This window comes from Anas platyrhynchos, chromosome 9, assembly GCF_047663525.1.
Source record: "Anas platyrhynchos isolate ZD024472 breed Pekin duck chromosome 9, IASCAAS_PekinDuck_T2T, whole genome shotgun sequence".
Lineage (NCBI taxonomy): Eukaryota > Metazoa > Chordata > Aves > Anseriformes > Anatidae > Anas > Anas platyrhynchos.
The window spans coordinates 14363646-14381242 of record NC_092595.1 but is presented as its reverse complement, the minus strand read 5'-3'; the positions used below and the strand labels follow the sequence as shown (position 1 = coordinate 14381242).

Below are 17597 nucleotides of genomic sequence, written 5' to 3'. Positions count from 1 at the left end.
GATAATGGCATCCTAGTGACACCAGGTTAAGGTTTCTCCTGGTAGGTCTTGGTGGCAGAGACCTCAGCCATAGCCAACAGGAGAAAGAGCTTCTGTTGGGTTTTGGTAGGAAAAAGGTTCTGTTGGGAGCTTTCAGCATCACTGTAACCCTTGGCCCCTGTACCACAGGCTCTCCTGTGCTGTCCCATGCCTTCACCTTGCAAGTCTGTGGACACCCAGTCCTCTTCTTCTCCTAAACATTACCCCAAAAGATCACTGTCTTTACTGATTTCTCTCCTTCCTCCCTGGCTATTCCTTGAAACATGAAGCCCTGGGGTGACCCAGACCCCCTCTGGGTGGCCTGTTGCACCACGACACATTAGAATGACATTTCTTTTTCCTCATGTTTGGTCTCAGTCTCCCAAGCTGCACTTCGTGGCATTCTTCCTTTCTCCTGATTCTTTCCACTCACTACCAAAATAAGCTTCATCCTCTCTGAAACCATCCTTCAAAGATTTTTTTTTTTCCCTCTTGGCTGGTCTGCCTGATAACCATGTCTAAGGCCTAGCTGATCACAGTGCTCATGGGGATTCCTCAGAAAGAAGAACCTTCTTCTGTCCAGAGTAAATGTGAGCAACAATCTCCAATTTATATTGATCCAGAAGGTCTCCTGATGAACTCTGAGAATATAGGAAAAGCAAGAACCTTTCTGTCAGACGTCCTGTGGGCACCCTGTGCCCAGCCCTAATCTGCCTTTTCTCTCATCAGTCACCTGGGACTTGTATTACTTCTGTAAAAATCTAAGATTTTCCCATTTAAGTCTTCAGCTGAATATTTCAGAACTGGTTCCCACCTGCTTTTTGTTTAGGAGAACTGGCAGCACAAACAGGATTTCTTTAATTTAAAAAAAAAAAAAAAAAGTACAGAAAAAAAAAAAAAAAAGTAGTCCAGTAAAAAATATATTTCTCTGTTGTCTATTAACTGGGTTTTCAAATTTCAACAGTGGACAACCTTAGTGGAAAACATTCAGGGAGATACATAGGAAAGGGACAGCCAGAAAAGCAATTAAGGAGTTGGCTCAAGAGACAACCATGCAAGCTGCTGGCAGACACAGCAAGCTTTAAACTGCCTGGAGTTTGTCTGCCTGCACAATTGAGATGGATGTGAGTGAATGGAGTAAAATGAGAAGAGGAACACTGAATGGACAGTGGAAAGTGTTACACTGACACACTACTAATGAAATTACTTGAGAAACAGTTGCTTTAATCACAACATGTGGAAATAAATGAAGTATTGATGAGATTCAATAGACACACTGATAGAGCAGTGGTCAAGCAAGTACTGGGGACGATCTCCAAATGTGTCAGACCCAGCCCGTAGCCCTGCTACAGGATAGAAGTTAATCTGGCAGGGTCACACACACACATTTTCTGCCACCCATGACATCTGACTGATGCTGCAACAAGGTGTTTCATGCCTGGGTGGCTCTCTGCTGCTCAGCCCCCTCAGTCCTTGACCTATTTTGTGTCCCTTGCTGCAAACCTGTAACTCTCTGTAGGCAGGGCAGGCACTAGCTGTGGCATCCCCTCCAACTCCCTGCCGTGCCGCGGCCTTTGCACCTCCATGGCCAAGGCTCAGCTGTACCCACAAGTTAGGCCGTGAAACCACCAGCTCCTACCTCCCCCCAGCAGCCAGGTGTCCCTTTGTCACCTGCAGGATAGGGAGCATGGCTAGGAGAAAAGGGGACAGTGAGGGGAGAGGTCCTCAGGGCGTAAGAAGCAGGCAGGTAACCACAGACACCATGGGGGTGGCTCTGAGGACCCCCCCCCACCACCATCTTGAGTGGAGCTGGGCCACCTGGTGCCTCAGCAGTGGAGCAGAAGGACCTGTTCCTTCCCCTTGGGAACTAAGGAACTAAGCTGGAGGCTCCATCAGGTGGAAACAAGTAATCAGGCTTGAGTTTTGTCATTGCCTTCAGCTGGGAGTCAGTTATATGAGGGCTGTGTATACAGGCCCCAAAGGTTAGGGCCTGCTAGCTCTGCTTGGTTGCTGTGTGCTCTGTCACAGTGACTGGAGCAGAGGGGGAAACACTTGCGGTTTAGAAGTTGTCCTGCTTAAGAAGGTAAAATTTGTATATGTATCTTTTACAGTGTTGCCTTCTTTATGTGTTCTCTGTTCTTTGACTGTGTGTCTTTGTTCTGTGGTATTTTCAATGTTATATTGCATGGTATCTACCAGTTACCTCATGCCAGAAGCAAGCTGTGAAAAGTACTGAATTTGGTAATTATTCTTTCTCAATTTTTTGAGGTATAAATGTTTTCAGTTGTTCTAGTTAGATTATGGGGGCTGAAGCTGACTGGTTCATCCTAGCAAGGATCAGACAGGAACTATATATATAATATATTATATGTATATATATAAAAGCTATTTGGGCATGTCAAATACACTCATACATGCTCACACTTAAGCAGTGATAGAAAGACAAAGGATTTATTAACGAGTTAGCTTGTTAATGTTCTGACCCCAGGCTGATGACAAAATGCTTTTCCCATTTGTTGATGTTGTAGGTACTTAGCCAGGTCATGGTTAGCATCCCATTGGTATCATTACAAGGTCAGATCTTTGCCTTGTTAGTCTTACAACAATGTATAAAGTTTTTGTTTATTTGTTTGTTCGATTTTGTTTTTAATATATATATATGTTAGAAACTCGAGTGAGGAAAATTATATATTTTAAGACTATATTAAACTGCTTTCATTGACTGCTGCATGGGTTCTCAAGATAAATATTTCCTTTTTAGGGTTTCCCACTGTTTCTGCACCCAAGCTGAAGCCTCTTTTATGTGGGGAAGGTTTTTCTTCTTTGAAGACTTGGCAAATATTTGCCCAGCATGGATGTGAAGGAGACACACATGTGGTAAGTGTCCTCTCAGAGGCTCCTGCATTTTTTTTTAAGATGAACTTCTAGCTCTAAGTGGTACCAAGTATTAGTCCATGGCTCTGTTCTGTATTTATGAGAAAAGTATATAAATTGTGTAAATTTTGTTGTGTACAAACCCTATTTTTATGTAAGTGAGTGAGTTTTCTTAAAAAAAAGAGGGAAGTTGTTATTTATATAAGAACAAGGTCAAAGAAGAGATTTTCCTTTGAGTATGATATAGCTGAACTGACATGGAGTAGGTAAAGGGTGATTGGAGCAGGATCTGAAGCTGACTAGAAGTGTCTTAAAGATGGGGAGAGAGTGTTGTAGGTTCTTGTGTGGTTGTCCAAAATAAAATAAGTGTTTATTTTAAAAATGAAAATTGTGAAAACTTAAGTGGGAATTTTAAATGAGAAAATGGCTTAGTGGTAGGTATTGGATTGCTAAGGGACTGTGAACCTGACTGAACCTAATGTATTGATTAAGGTAATATTTTTCTTATCTTGGTCTTTACACTTATTTAGCTTCCATTCAATTAAAAAAATAAATCACTATATATGCTCTGCAAACATGCTCTCCTGTGAAAGACATGGTGTGTAATTGGAGTAGATGCTAGGAATGTGACCAGAGTGCAAGCCTCTGTTCTGCATGGCACTGAAGTTTTTACTTAAGTTAAGCAATTGTCTAACAGCTCTGGTGGCTTACTCAGTCTGTACTATGTGGAGCCTAATGCTCAAAACTGTAAGATGCTTTGAAATATTAGTTGATTTATTTAACAGAACTCTTCACTTGGAAAGTGTTCAGAAAAAAAATTAAATGTTCTGTCGAAATATCAAATGTTCTGGAAATGTGCTTAATAAAGAGCTTGCAGGAATTGGATTAGCAAGCAAGAAACTGCTTTATTGATTCACTTTATGTATACGCAAAAAATGTTATTGTGACATGAGCTACTTCATAAAAGATTGCTTGTCTTCTCCCTGCAGTTCCAGGCAGCAAGTTGAAAGTGAATTTCCACCAGATAAGGGGCAGTTCAAACTGTTATGTGTATGATTATACAGGTGGGAGGCTGTAAGAAAACAGCAGGGCTTGCTGGTTAAAAGTAGTGTATTACAGGCTGTGGATAGAAACCAAAAACTAACTTTTCCTTGTGCTGTTATTGACACTCGTGTTATTAAAATGTTTTTGCATGTTCAAGTGCTGGCAGGTATGTAACTTTTAAGCCATGTGAATAGCAGATGTTGTCTCCCCTAAAATTCTTTAAATGTAAAACAGTGACTGTAAGGTGGTTAAAGTTATTGCTAGCTTCCTTTCACCTGGAGTGCAGTAGATTTCCAGTTGTACTGTGAAGAGCAGAGTAGTGTGAACAGTTGAAAAGCTACTGAGCAGCATGGGTCTGTAGGCTGAACAACCTACCCAGGTTGGACGAGCTCAAACTTCCTCATCTTTCAGGGAATGTGGCTGATATGGCTGATCTCGCTCTCACACTGAGTGCTGCTGCAAGCAAAGGAGAATGCTTGCTGTGCAATTTTGCATACCTAATCCTGTGAATGATTTTCTACTCCATTTCATAGCAGAGCTTGCAGTGTCTGAGCTTGTACTAAATACACAGGGCAGTTTTGGATATGTCTGAATTTCTGCTGAGTGTTTGACTGCATACAGTCCTGGGCACTAACTTGAAGTTCATGTGGCAAACCATTAGGAGGATACAAACTTTCATCATGTTTCTCATCCAAACAATAATACGGTTAATCCTATGCAAAATGAGTTCATCGTGCAAAAATGAGTTGTCTATATAGGAATCATTACTGAAATTTCTGCTATTCATAGGTTCTAAAAAATGCCTGACAAGGTAAGCCACACAGCTTTGTGCTCTCCTCATTCCTACAGAGGAGGTGGCCATTGGGTCCCAGCAGGGATGTCAGCATCAACCAGTATGTGTTTTGAGACACCAGGAAGTACAGTGTTCTGGGACAGTATTTCAGGAAAGCATATGGCAATGTCTGCCGCTGCTGAAAGGCATTGGTACAGTGAATACTGCATCAGGACTTTCCCAATGCACACTGTTTCCCCACACGGTGGATTCTAGTGCAAGGTTACTTTGCATTTTCTCCTTTAGCCTTAATAGTTTTTTTCCAGCTAACCCAAGCAGGATTTGAGTTCCCAGTCATCAGCATTAAGGTCTGGTAGCTAGCCTCATGAGTAAGTAATTGAACTTCTTACACAAGGAAGCCATTGGATGCTGTTTTCTATTGTAAGGTGTATTTTAATTCTGATATTTTTAGAAGTTACCTTAGATAAACAAGCTTACTTTGGGGCAAACATGGTAGTTTCTGCTAGGATGATGAATGAGCTAGTACTTCAAAGCAAATCTGGTGGAAAGGGGCTACTTCTCGCTATTTTGACTTTTTGAACTTGCATTAGAACCTGTTTTGGTGTGCTACTCTGAATGTTGAAATTTCTGCCTCATTGCTGCTATGCTGTCCACTTTGAGTTTGTAATTGAATGTCAAAACAGATTTGAGTGGGCCTCAATTTAAGGAATAAGGTGGAAGTATGACATTTGCATTCTGTAGTATAGTTCTGATAATCTCACAGGATAGGTAACTTTTCTTACAAGAATCTCTTATGCTCATTTGCTAGAGAGCACTTACTCAAGGTAGTATAAATAACTTGGTTTCTAGAGACAGAGTATTCTAATTTATTTGATATCCCTAGTACATTGGATAACTGCACAGAAGTGGGAACTTTACTTAAAAGCAGCTTCCATAGGGTTATCTGGCCTAGCAAATTTCCTCTCACTCAGGACCCAGGAGATGTGCATGTTTCCTTTCAAAGTAGAATGACATCATTATGCAGAGAAATATCTTCCTTTAATTTCAAATTATGCTTGTCTTCTAGTTTTTAACCAGTGCTACATTTCCTGCACCACGTCATCTGTAGGTGGGATTATTATAAGCAAGAATTGCTAAAGCATGTAAATACCAAGCATGGTTATTCACACAGTCAGGGGTTGTCTTCCTTAATAGAAGCTCCCAATGCTGCACTTTATGTTGCTCTCCTGCAGTGCAAGCATTTTGGATCAGAAGAGGCCTGCCATTTCACATGTGCTCCAGCTGTTCCCTTCACCCACCACAGGCAAGACCAGTACTTTCATTAATTTTTAATGAGTTCTGTGTGTGGAAAGCACAAAAAGAGGTGGTGGAAGATTTGTTAGATTGCTTCCAGCATGGAGAAGATGGGTGAAATCCCAGAAGGGCCCAGGAAAGTTTTTCACAGCTGCATGAAATAAGGAGCTGCAAGGCTGACTCACTTCTGACTGCTCATTGTGATGGACTAACAACAGGGCAGTGTCTCTGTCCCTGATGCTCTTGTTTCTGAGAGCACTGAGGATTTATGCCTGGTTTTCTAGTTTCCTTTTGTTCTTGCTCTCCTGTTTGCTTCACTCTTTATTTTCTGTTTTTGATTTTGGACTTACCATCCTTCAGGGACATTTTGCATCTTAAAACTGCCTGGGGTTCAGGGCTCTGACTGACGCCCCCGTGATAGCTGGTCATGGTGTTGATGCAGGTGGCAGTCAAGCAAGCTAAATTCAAAACAGAAACCAATGCCTGGGTTGACCTAACTGTTATGCTCCTCATGCAGGAGGAGGTAAAGCTGTGCCTAGTGGAGCCAAAGCAGCAGTGAAAATAGTGTGTGTTCATAAGGACTGGTCTGAGCAGAGTACCTCCACCATGGCAGCAAGCACACTGCATGCATGTGCCCTGCCTACCCTTGGCAGCTCTGGGTGCCCCTTTTCCTGGGGTATATATGCACTAGAGCACTGTGATGTTAATTGTCTTCTGCCAACATCTTGTCCCTTCCATCTGACAGAGCCCTCCCAGAACAGGTATGGATCAATCAGACTGTCCTGACAGTGCGGCTGATCTGTAGGCATCACACTCATGTCCAGAAATTCTAACCTGGTGATGCTTGGATTCTCAGCCCATACTATATCTGAAGTAAGGCTCGCAGAGCAAGGCTCCTGCTTTGTTCTGAAGTCCTGCTCCAGCCTACAAAGAACTAGTATGCTCATGATAGCAAACCTGAATACCAAGCTGTTCCTGACTAGTTGCACAGCAATTGTCAGAAAGCTTGCTGACAATAGCAAACATTTGCTGGCCTGTGTACAGGAATATCTCAGCTCTGGGCATGCAACCAGCAGAGCATGTAAGCTTCTGTTTCTTCCATTTCTTTCACCCTTCTGCTTCAAATAATCTTCAGAGAAAAGGATTCAGAACCTTCATGTCAAAGTGCTATACCCAGTGGTCACGAAAAACTGCAGGATAAATGAGATCTGTCTTGTAGCAGGGCTGAGAGGAGTGGGCATTGTTGTTCACATCACTTGTTTCACCCTTAGAATGGAGCAAGCCCTGGAAAAAGTGGCACTGAGCTGGTAAAGATGAAGCAAGTAGCATTTTAAAGTCCCTACCCTCTAGTTATGCCCGATCAGTCTTTATAACATCGGCTCTCTGGGCAGGGGCTACAATGCCACTGCACTGATCAATGCCATTGTCATGGATGCAACATGATCAGCCTAGCTGGCTTCTTCATCTTGGTGGCAGAGCACAGGTGCTTGGCTCTTATGAGAGGGGATGTTTAGACCTGGCTTCAGGGATGATTTGAATAAGGGAGGGTTTTTGTGACAGGCCTTGGAGGGGAGAAGTTAGGTAAGAGGTAGCAGAGAGGCCTCCTGTGCCTTGCAGCTTGTTCCTGGGACTGTGCCTGTCTTTTGTGCTTGAGCAGCCTGTGTAAGGAGCACAGCTGTAATCAGAAGGAGGGGATATAGTGTGTGGTGTCCATACTACTGGGTAAAGGGAGGAAAGTGAGCAAATGAGCACACAGCTATGAAGTGTGTCAAAAATAGACCGCTTCCCTTTAGCAGCCTGGTGACAACCTGGCTTGAGGTTCAGGTGTTACAGCTAGCAATCAGCTGTGATGCTGTCGCGTTAAAGGGGTGTAGCTGATTAACCGTTACAGGCCCGGTTGGATTCAGAGTACTGAACCAGTCGGACATTCACCAAAACTGGGGGTCCGTTCGGACATTCACCAAAAACGTAATAACCACCTGGGGGTCCGCTCAGACATTCACCAACAATGCATTAACCGTCTGGGGGTCTGGTTAGATTCAGAACACTGAACTATCACGGATAACCACCCTCACCCTAGTTGCATTAATGAGAGCTATCACAATGCAATCAAGTATGGTTTATTACAGCAACAGATAATCAGGTTCTTTTGGATTGCCGGTGATAGTGACTATCTGCAAAAGCAAGCTAGTATGCATGAAATACACAGGGGTTCTAGGTGTGGGTTCTAGGTGTGGGTTCTAGGTGTGGGTTCTAGGTGTGGGTTCTAGGTGTGGGTTCTAGGTGTGGGTTCTAGGTGTGGGTTCTAGGTGTGGGTTCTAGGTGTGGGTTCTAGGTGTGGGTTCTAGGTGTGGGTTCTAGGTGTGGGTTCTAGGTGTGGGTTCTAGGTGTGGGTTCTAGGTGTGGGTTCTAGGTGTGGGTTCTAGGTGTGGGTTCTAGGTGTGGGTTCTAGGTGTGGGTTCTAGGTGTGGGTTCTAGGTGTGGGTTCTAGGTGTGGGTTCTAGGTGTGGGTTCTAGGTGTGGGTTCTAGGTGTGGGTTCTAGGTGTGGGTTCTAGGTGTGGGTTCTAGGTGTGGGTTCTAGGTGTGGGTTCTAGGTGTGGGTTCTAGGTGTGGGTTCTAGGTGTGGGTTCTAGGTGTGGGTTCTAGAAATGAACGCGTTAAAAGGATCAAAGACTCTATAGAGATTTATAAGCAAATATTCAGATCTCACCCAAAGGCGTCCCAATGGGGGGGGAAGAGAGGCTCAGCCCATCGACTGATCCCAGGAGTCAGGAGGTCCTAAGTATGTCCTTGGGATGGTATCTCCCCTGACGATGGTATCTTCCCTAAGATCCCCTCTCTCTTGGGCCAATTTATATTATTTTCTATCTTTTAGGTGGAGCTTGAGTGGCTCTAGTCAAGCATATCTTAGTTATGATTGGTGTAAAGTTTTCCCGTCTCCGTTTAAAGTAATAGGCTCCGAGAAATTCAGAGCGCATGCTCAGTGAGGGGTGGTCGCACCTTGGAGGCGGGTAGCTTTTGGGATGGAGGTGTGTTTTGGTATTATAATGATATTATAATGAGCAAAAAGTACACTAGGGTACAGCATTTGTCAAAACATGACAGGTCTTTGGCTTAGGGTGGCAAAAAGTGCAGCTTTGTGCACAAGAACAATCGAGGTCCCACCTGATCACAGAGCCTAGCCGTGGTGTCTCCACTCCACTCTACGCTCCGTGGTGTTCCTTAGAGCTAGCACACCAAGTTTCCCCAGCGCGATAGCATCTAAGGTTGGGAGCCTAGGGAATGCTCAGATAATGCAGTTATGCCCTACCCTGAAAGCCTCTTCAATGCTGTACCTTTTCCTTAAAAGTGTGAATGTTAGTTTTATTTTCCTAGTTACTTCAGGCATTTACACCACATAATCCACCCCGTGACTATAGTCACTCAAGCTTCACGACAGTTGGAATATGTCAGGGACATCACATACATTCTCGGATTGAGGTTTACCGAGTGTATGTACATTGTGTAGGGATGCTAAACGTTTCATCATAAACCAGAGTTTAACATACAAACTAATTGTCAGTATAAAACATAACACAGTGAGTATTAGCAGAACAATAACAGGGTGAAGCATCTTGTTGAAGATTCCCTTGGCAGCTGGCAACCATCCAAACAAATTGTCCCACCAACGGTGTCTCTCATCTCTCTTCACTCTTTCCATCACTCGATGTATTTCTTGTGCATCATGATGGACAGTAATCAGAGTCTTTTGTCCATTTTCTCGGACTTGAGTCATCAGCTGCTTCAGGTCCTCATGTACCAGCAATTTCTTCACCAAGGTGAGGTTCATTCCAATAGGAGTAGGCAGCAGTTCATGAAGCAGAATATAATTAGATGCAATAAGTTGATAAGAAGTGACAGGAACTGAGTAATTAAAATCACATCCTAGAATTTTGGTAAAATTGCAAACACAAACATTAGAGTGATTACTGGTATCTACCACTGTATTATCTACGACTATAGAATCACAATGAGTTCTCATACAAACACAACCTTTCCCAATATATACAAGTACAGTTTTAAGGGTTTCATTAGGATGTATCTCAAAGTGGCAAATATTTTGCTCAGTGTCAAGACAAATGTCTTGAGATTCCAGCGTGTTACTTTCACAGATGAAACCTTTTTGTTCACGCACAATGCATGCATTTACATCAATTGTTTGCCACTTTCCTCCCTTCTGATGGGCCCATACTTTATGCTCTTTAGGATAAAGTATAGTTCCATTATGATTGAGTCCTAATGCAATGATTGGATATACATTGTATACGGTGGCATTACTTATAGTAAGTATAAAGGCAACAATTTTATCATTTTAATGGGTAAAGTTGACTAATTGCCACCAAGCTTGAAATTCTTTTTCAAATTCTGAAGCATTATCCCAAATCAGTTTTCGAATTTCAGTGGGCAAAGTTCCTCCTTCTCCCTCTCTAATAATAGCTGCTGCTACAGATTGTATCCATAACTGCACTTGGATACAGCTCAAGGCAAGGGAGGTATTGCCTTGGGCTTTTCCAAGGGCATTTACAATTAATTGATGATCATTTTCCTCAATTTGTTCCCAATGGGGCAAAACATCTGATAGAAGCCATTGATTTGCTCCTAAAGCCAATAAGGATAATTTTATTGGTTGTTCCAATTTCCTTAGGTCATCTGTAGTAGCAGTTACTCTACTCATTAAGACCTCAGCATCAATGCTATTTAATATACCTAATCCTGTCCCTAATAACCCAGTTGCATCCCGTGGCACGCGCTGAGATTGTTTTAGAATGTGCAGCGCTAGCTCTACCCTTTTTAGGGACCAACTAGGGTTAAAGAGAATTTGTTGTTGTCCCACATTTTTAATTATGTAAGGACCTGTGTTGAAGATGGAAGGAGTTAGACCAATGGGAGGCTGAGTCGGTTCGTTTTCAAATGTCTGCAGGGGCAGAGGCTTCATATCCTTTGACCATGAATTCAAATAGTAATTCTGTGCCTCTGTAGCCCCAAAGACAGTACACAATTATAGGTTTGGTGAAAGTAAAATTGTACCAGCAATCAAAATTTGGTTCAGTTATTTTAGTTATTTGGCAACCAATTTGTATTGTTTGTCCAGACATGGCTTAAAGTTCAGCCATTCTTAGAGAATCATTCCAACTCCATTCATCTTTTGAAAATATTTTGTTTCCATGTAGAACTAAAGTAGAGAGATTTAGGTCCTTTCTGTTTTGAGATGTTCCAGTGATTGTGCTATACTGTGACAATACATGGTTAAATGCCATGGTGAAACACCTCAGCTCCATGCACAGCCACAGTAGCTAAGTTTCCTTTAAGGTCTGTAATTGCATCAAGGTCAGGGTAAAGCATAGCATCATTAATCCAAACTGTTGATTCGTCATCTTCCAGCTGTCCCTATACAGTTCGCTCAGGGTTCCTGTGAACACAAAAGAAAATAAAATATGCTCGGTTGTATTCAACCGGCAGGGTTAGAAAGAGGGTGAAATAGCAATCTTTGATTTCCCATGCATAGACTATTGTTAGATACACAGAGGGCTTTCACTATCTCTGCCATGTTTGGAACTGTGGCAGTCAAAGGTGTAGTGTTAGCATTCAGCTGTCTGTATTCCACTGTAAAATGCCATTGCCTGGTTGGTTTCTTTACTGGCCACACTGGTGAATTGTAAGGTGAATGGGTCCTTTTAATAATGCCTCTTTTTTCCAATTCTGTTACCACCCCGTCAATCCCCATAAGTGCTGCTGCTGACAACAGATATTGCCGATCATTAATGATTTTAGCAGGGGATGAGGGTATGGATGCTTGTAACAGACTCAGTCTCATGGTGCCTGAAACCCTTTGATGTGTCGCGAAACTCCACACAGTTCCATCAGGGAGTTTTCACATACAACCATGCAGTATGTCAAATCCTAAAATATTAGTATATGCAGCACCAACTAATACTTCTATCCTGGTTAATTTTTGTTAATTTCACTCTGGCAACCAGAGTGAAATTTTTGCAGTGGGGCATTGTTTTTCCACACCATTGATTCCCGTGAATTTAACCCTGCGTTGACCAGGTGTTATGCTCAGGGTTTGTGCTGTCTCATGTGTAATTACTGATATTTGGGTCCCAGTGTCAATAAGACCAATATTTTTGGAGGTTCAACAAGAATGGCAATGATAGGGTCAGAGTGTTCATTAGAGAGCCATTGAATTGTTAATACCTGCTGAGCAGGGTGGCTCATTGCCCTCCCCGGGGATAAGAGTTTTTTTGCTGACACAACTCGCCTCGTTCCCTATTAGGTTTCAATCTCTCTTTTGAATTTGGGATATCTGGGATTTTTAGTGTGGATTTGGCGGACTCGCCGAGAGTGGTCTTGGGATTTAATACTGGATGAATTAATCCAGCCCATTCGGTGTCCGTACTTATCTATGTCTTGTACCAATTCACTCCAGGTGGGAATAGGGGAGTTAGGATTTTGCCTACAACCACTATCATCATCCCTACAAGCAGCTAGTATATGATCTTGGGTGTTTGCTACAAACATCTTAAGACAATCAGGGAGTCCACAGATGAGAGGGGTTAACCGAATTGGATCAATAGGAGCTAACATCGGGGATTTCCTAAATTCATCTCTTTCATATATCGCCTGAATGCAGGCTGCTTTCTGTACTGCTACAGCCAGGTCAGCTCCTGGTGTGGTGGTTAAAAACACTCCAGGTCTCCAAAAGCCTCCTACCTCTTCCTCACTCAACATCATTCGATCTCCTCCTTTAAGAGAAACTCGACACACATACTCAACTTCTGATTCCCCTGATCGCCTTGAGAACTTCTCCTGTATTTTAACCAACTCTGCTGGTGGCAACGGAATCGTTCGCACAGTAGTGTGAATTTCATCATTATCATCAACAGTAGTCTCAGTCTTAACCAAAGGTCTCAAGGAAATGGATTGGGGTTCAGAATCAGAAATCTCTTCAACGCCATCATCACTGTCAGACCAGAAATCACTGTCCCAGCTTTCAGGTTCTGCACTATGCAGCACTCCACGAATCTGCTTGACCGGAGCGCAAGGCTGTACTTTATTTAACAGATGACTAACCCTCTCCAGCATTTGTTTAAGATGATTATTCTCACTCACAAGTTTATCATTTTCAGTCACAAGTTTGTCATTCTCAATGGAAAGTTTATTATTTTCATCCAAAAGTTTATCCACTCTGATTCCTAATGTTTTTCCCGTCTCCCTTTCAAAGGCCAATGATGACTTCAATATTTCATTCTCTGATTTCAAAGCTGTATGTTCCGCATCAGAGATCAGTTTGGGAGCAGGAGTTTCCTTAGCTTTTTGCCGAGCACAAGACAAACAAGCTCCTAACACAGCACAAATCGCACCTTTACCCTTTCTTTGACCAATCTTTCGTGAAGCCTGACACTGCTCAATGTACTCTACCACTTTCTCCTCATCTTTCCAAAACTTTTGGGAAAACTCCTTCCCTGCCTGGGAAGGGGCACATTTATATTCTTGCAGTAGTTTATCCATAGCAATCCTGCCGACTACGCCAATTTTACTGTCGTGTTAAAGGGGTGTAGCTGATTAACTGTTACGGGCCCGTTTGGATTCAGAGTACTGAACCAGTCGGACATTCACCAAGACTGGGGGTCCGTTCGGACATTCACCAAAAACGTAATAACCACCTGGGGGTCCGCTCAGACATTCACCAACAATGCATTAACCGTCTGGGGGTCTGGTTAGATTCAGAACACTGAACTATCACGGATAACCACCCTCACCCTAGTTGCATTAATGAGAGCTATCACAATGCAATCAAGTATGGTTTATTACAGCAACAGATAATCAGGTTCTTTTGGATTGCCGGTGATAGTGACTATCTGCAAAAGCAAGCTAGTATGCATGAAATACACAGGGGTTCTAGGTGTGGGTTCTAGGTGTGGGTTCTAGGTGTGGGTTCTAGGTGTGGGTTCTAGGTGTGGGTTCTAGGTGTGGGTTCTAGGTGTGGGTTCTAGGTGTGGGTTCTAGGTGTGGGTTCTAGGTGTGGGTTCTAGGTGTGGGTTCTAGGTGTGGGTTCTAGGTGTGGGTTCTAGGTGTGGGTTCTAGGTGTGGGTTCTAGGTGTGGGTTCTAGGTGTGGGTTCTAGGTGTGGGTTCTAGGTGTGGGTTCTAGGTGTGGGTTCTAGGTGTGGGTTCTAGGTGTGGGTTCTAGGTGTGGGTTCTAGGTGTGGGTTCTAGGTGTGGGTTCTAGGTGTGGGTTCTAGGTGTGGGTTCTAGGTGTGGGTTCTAGGTGTGGGTTCTAGGTGTGGGTTCTAGGTGTGGGTTCTAGGTGTGCAGCCTAGAAATGAACGCGTTAAAAGGATCAAAGACTCTATAGAGATTTATAAGCAAATATTCAGATCTCACCCAAAGGCGTCCCAATGGGGGGGGAAGAGAGGCTCAGCCCATCGACTGATCCCAGGAGTCAGGAGGTCCTAAGTATGTCCTTGGGATGGTATCTCCCCTGACGATGGTATCTTCCCTAAGATCCCCTCTCTCTTGGGCCAATTTATATTATTTTCTATCTTTTAGGTGGAGCTTGAGTGGCTCTAGTCAAGCGTATCTTAGTTATGATTGGTGTAAAGTTTTCCCGTCTCCGTTTAAAGTAATAGGCTCCGAGAAATTCAGAGCGCATGCTCAGTGAGGGGTGGTCGCACCTTGGAGGCGGGTAGCTTTTGGGATGGAGGTGTGTTTTGGTATTATAATGATATTATAATGAGCAAAAAGTACACTAGGGTACAGCATTTGTCAAAACATGACAGGTCTTTGGCTTAGGGTGGCAAAAAGTGCAGCTTTGTGCACAAGAACAATCGAGGTCCCACCTGATCACAGAGCCTAGCCGTGGTGTCTCCACTCCACTCTACGCTCCGTGGTGTTCCTTAGAGCTAGCACACCAAGTTTCCCCAGCGCGATAGCATCTAAGGTTGGGAGCCTAGGGAATGCTCAGATAATGCAGTTATGCCCTACCCTGAAAGCCTCTTCAATGCTGTACCTTTTCCTTAAAAGTGTGAATGTTAGTTTTATTTTCCTAGTTACTTCAGGCATTTACACCACAGATGCTAGCTGAAAGACTTGGTCTTTCACTTTTTTAACTGCACTGTAAAACTGAAATAGCAGGATAGTATCTGTCTCTTACAGAAAGGGGGGGGGGGGGGAACACTTGTACTTGGAAGATCTTATGACTGTCTTCATGGAGATGTTTAAAAGGCAGAATGTAAGCAAATGAAGGGTTAATGAGTCCTGGTGTGCACTGGGTGAATACAAGCATTTAATGGGGTGATCTGTACCCAAATTCTCTCCCTTATGGGGAACATTCCTGACAACCAGAATGGTCCATGATGTGCTGAACAGAGCTGCTGGAGCAAGGAGGATGTATCTGTGGTGGAGGAGCATCAGGCTGAAGTACACTTAAAAGAACTGGACAGATGCATTCATGAGTGAGCTAGTTCATGTCCCTGCAAGACTACTGGCTTTGAAAGGTCACTGCGACTGGGGAATGTTTCCAAGGGCTGGAAGAAATCAAATGCCACTTCTACTTCCAAGAAAGGCAAGGAAGAAGGTTTAGGGAATACAGGCTGGTTGGCCTGACCCTGATCCCAGGGAAGATGACAGAGCAAATAGTACTGGAAACTATTTCTGAGCATGCTAATAACAGGAAGGTGATCAGGAGTAATCAGTGTGGATTTACAAAGAGGATATCATGCATAAACAACCTGATTGCCTTCTATGGTGAGATGACTGGCTTGGTAGGTGAGGGGGAAAGCAGTGGATTTTTTTTTTTTCTTGACCTTATTAAGGCTTTTGACTTTGCCTTATGTGATGTTTTTATAGACAAACTGATGAAGTACAGATTTAGTAAATGGACAGGGAATTGGAGTTAAAAACTGTCTGAACTGCTGAGCTCAGAGGGTTGTGATCAGCCTGTGAAGTCCAGCTGGAGGCTAATTGTGAGTGGAATATCCTGGGGATGATATTCCAGCCATTACAGTTTAGTGTTCTTGTTAAAACAGCTGATGAGACACAGTGCACCCTCAGCAATTCTGCAGGTGATGCCAAAGTGGGAAGAGCGGTTGATGCTGGCCTTCCTGCAGTACCCTGAAAAGGCAGTGCTTCGCTGCAGGCAGAGCACTGTCCTTACCATAACTCAATGCTCTGCTGCTATTCTAGGAGGCCTACCAGCAACTGAACATAAAACCTTGCATTTCCTGACTTAGATCACTCATGGAGATCGAATCTTACTTCCTGAAATGACAGAGCCCAATGGACAGGCAAATGGCAAAAGCTTGCTCAATCTGTTAGTTATATAACCACATAAATGTACATGTAAGTCGCTTTTCTTAGCATCAGGTACTCACTCTGTAACTGGTATCACTTAATGTAAAGCGTTGTTCTCCATTTCCCTTCTCAGTTTTAATGGTTGATGTAACTGCAGTTTTGTGAACTGTGGTAACATTCCAATGCAGTTGTTTCTGTATCAAGAGAAGTACTTAGCACTGTTCATGATGCAAATGAGACCAAATTGTAGATGTGGACAAGTTGTTTTGTGGTATCACAAAAGGAACAAATATTAAGATAGTCCTGAAGAAAGAAACCCACCGTGTTAAATACTTTTTCTGTACGAATGAAGATTCAATTTCAAGTATGGAAATTGCTGCAGAAGGAACTCTACTATCTGAATTTTCATATGGGATAGGTAAAAAAAAATAAATCCCACTCTAAAGAAAAGCTGTTCAGATAGTGAGAGGCAGAAAATGGATCCAATAATTTGCAAACTCACAACCCCTGTAAGGTGATTGCAGAGGTGGGGGATATCTGATTTTACTGAACATGCTCACCTGTGTGGTAGGTGACTCTGAGCCCTGTCAAGCTCTGGGGTTGTTTCTGCCTCTGCTTCATTGAGGATGGAGAATGAGCAACTTCGGATAGAGATCTGGTTAATACTGGCCATACTGGAGAGTTAACACTTGCTCTGTGGCCCTAGATGTACTGCCTTGTGGGTTGCAGTGCCATTTGTAGTGTTTTGCCTGCCTGCCACACTGTACGGAGTTAGCTTTGGCAGGGCACTCACTAGGTGGCTTTGGATATAAATGAGATGATCATAAACTCAGTGTGAAACCGTTCAAATGGCTTGCACCTCATAAACTGAAGACAACTGCTTAATTAAGGGAATATCATGGAAAAATATGAGACATGGGAGGGAAATGAAGGTTTTTGTTCTGCCCTGTATCAGGAGTCGATTTAACTCAAATATTACCTTTTTTGATTTTTTCTTTTTGTTACTGTAAGAACCCCCACCTGCCCATTTATAAGTTATAGCTATAATCTCATTTATAGCTGCGAAGTGCTAGCAGCATAGTGTGATTCTGTGATTCTGCTGAAATGGCAAGAGCACCTATTTCTGGAATGCTCCGTGCTCATTTCAGTGTGTTGCAGCACAACTGCAACATGAGAGAGGGACAAATGAAGGTGCTTCTAGGAATACAACCTGAGTTAAGTACTCTGGTCACATTTAGGGA

The 17597-nt window shown here is 43.1% G+C and overlaps 1 protein-coding gene and 1 long non-coding RNA gene across 2 annotated transcripts in view; one reads left to right on the top strand and one right to left on the bottom strand.

Annotated features, from left to right (window-relative positions):
* The first annotated feature begins 1968 nt into the window (after positions 1-1968).
* The window catches only part of FAM168B (family with sequence similarity 168 member B), a 72995-nt gene continuing 57366 nt past the window's right edge, over positions 1969-17597 (top strand). Inside the window, exons 1-2 of the mRNA XM_038183940.2 lie at positions 1969-2101; positions 2780-2895. The gene's annotated coding sequence lies outside the window, so the exon portion shown is untranslated. The remainder of the gene's footprint in view (positions 2102-2779; positions 2896-17597) is intronic.
* On the bottom strand, positions 9487-15195 carry LOC140003184 (uncharacterized). Its single transcript, XR_011811341.1, has 2 exons — positions 14449-15195; positions 9487-11472 (listed from the first exon to the last, which is right to left on the bottom strand). It is a non-coding gene; the product is annotated as an uncharacterized lncRNA (long non-coding RNA).